A 2500-nucleotide genomic window follows, 5' to 3' on the forward strand; every position below is an offset into this window, starting at 1 on the left:
TCGCCCGGAGTTTGGCGAGTAGACGCTTTAGGTGCGACCACCCGTGCTCCCAACTGAGCTTGCCGCTGCCGACAGAGGCCCGGGAGCGTGCTGTCGTGGCATTGCCGGCGGGAGACAACACGCGCCACCTACGGTGGCCGGCAGCTCCAACGCCAGCGCCACAGAAGGACAAAAGCCCCACTTGGGTGCCGAAGCGAACTCTCCCAGCACAGCGCACGCGCCAACACGTCCGCACAGCTGCGATACAATCCACCTGCGAGAACCGCAGAGGCGACCGAGCAGCAGACGGCGTCGCGGCGCCGAGCGCCGGGCGGCGGCGCATCCTCAGCGCACACAGTCCTCAATCGGACCAGCACACTGCAGATGTCCACCGCGCTTCGCACCGGGCCCGCGAGGACCTACTTTGGCCGCACGGCGCCGCGTGCAGGGTGCGCCGGCGCGCAGCTGCGCCGCCTGCCGCCTCCGTCGGCCGGCGCGCCTGCCACTGGCCGCCCCCACCAGCCGGCTGTAGCGCGTGCGCCCACGCACCGCGCGGCCAGCACGCCGGAAGGCCCCCCCTCACCGGCCGGGGACGGTCCCACCCAGCCACCGCCGCGTATCGCTTCACACCCACATGCCATTCACGTTCGTGGGCATGGTGGGTATCGCTGAAACAACCGGTTGGTAGCTCAACCGATCGTCGCCATCACTGATTCACCTCTAGCGAGAACAACCGCACCACAACGGTTTACCAGTTCTTCATTTGCGTAACGTCACCAGCAAACGTAGACGTCCATCGCCATTTGCAAATTCAACGATTGTTGCATGCCTGTGTCAGGTGTCACGACACACTATGTCTGCCCACATACACGCAACAACATGTGCACGCTTCGCGAACACGTGGAAGGTGGCCCCCGTACGTATGCGATGTCCATTGCGCGAACGACTGTCAACCGGCCTCTGTCGCATGTCGCAGATGTGGAACGCAGTGCACCATGCTATCACGGTGTGTGAGAAGAGACGACTACGTCTGACAACACGCGCCACTACATCAACAGACGGCTCATGCTGATCGCCATCCACGGCATACCATACTGCAATCCAGCTCTTATAGGGAGACGACACGTAGCTGAGTGCACAATATTTGGACCGTATGGTTCGCCGTTGTTGGCGCAGTCGTGGTACGGTCACACATGTACCACGATGTATCATTCAGTACATGAGGACCAATGTGCGGTACAGTGTGTGATTTGGACGTACAACATCAGCGGACAGTTGCCACAAGCCGTACCACAACGTAGGCTGTGCTTCGCCATGCGAATGCCAATGAACAACTGCGAAGGGCATTGAGCATGTACGTCCTGCCGCCATCCGCATTACAGTGTATAGCTGCAAGGTGTTTAACATGAAGCGATACTCTGGGGACCGGGCAGTGCGAGTAGCAAACTATATTGCGGGGGTTGCAGTTAGGCAACACTACACTAATTTAACGCGTCGTATGACAATTACAGAGCAGGTTAAGGCCCAACGTGTGTTGGGTTAAGGCCCAACGTGTGTTGGGTTAAGGCCCAACGTGTGTTGGGTTAAGGCCCAACGTGTGTTGGGTTAAGGCCCAACGTGTGTTGGGTTAAGGCCCAACGTGTGTTGGGTTAAGGCCCAACGTGTGTTGGGTTAAGGCCCAACGTGTGTTGGGTTAAGGCCCAACGTGTGTTGGGTTAAGGCCCAACGTGTGTTGGGTTAAGGCCCAACGTGTGTTGGGTTAAGGCCCAACGTGTGTTGGGTTAAGGCCCAACGTGTGTTGGGTTAAGGCCCAACGTGTGTTGGGTTAAGGCCCAACGTGTGTTGGGTTAAGGCCCAACGTGTGTTGGGTTAAGGCCCAACGTGTGTTGGGTTAAGGCCCAACGTGTGTTGGGTTAAGGCCCAACGTGTGTTGGGTTAAGGCCCAACGTGTGTTGGGTTAAGGCCCAACGTGTGTTGGGTTAAGGCCCAACGTGTGTTGGGTTAAGGCCCAACGTGTGTTGGGTTAAGGCCCAACGTGTGTTGGGTTAAGGCCCAACGTGTGTTGGGTTAAGGCCCAACGTGTGTTGGGTTAAGGCGCAACATAGGTTAGGTTAAGGCGCAACATAGGTTAGGTTAAGGCGCAACATAGGTTAGGTTAAGGCGCAACATAGGTTAGGTTAAGGCGCAACATAGGTTAGGTTAAGGCGCAACATAGGTTAGGTTAAGGCGCAACATAGGTTAGGTTACGGCGCAACATAGGTTAGGTTAAGGCGCAACATAGGTTAGGTTAAGGCGCAACATAGGTTAGGTTACGGCGCAACATAGGTTAGGTTAAGGCGCAACATAGGTTAGGTTAAGGCGCAACATAGGTTAGGTTAAGGCGCAACATAGGTTAGGTTAAGGCGCAACATAGGTTAGGTTAAGGCGCAACATAGGTTAGGTTAAGGCGCAACATAGGTTAGGTTAAGGCGCAACATAGGTTAGGTTAAGGCGCAACATAGGTTAGGTTACGGCGCAACAT

This window comes from Schistocerca americana, unplaced genomic scaffold (genome assembly GCF_021461395.2).
Source record: "Schistocerca americana isolate TAMUIC-IGC-003095 unplaced genomic scaffold, iqSchAmer2.1 HiC_scaffold_778, whole genome shotgun sequence".
NCBI classification, from domain to species: domain Eukaryota; kingdom Metazoa; phylum Arthropoda; class Insecta; order Orthoptera; family Acrididae; genus Schistocerca; species Schistocerca americana.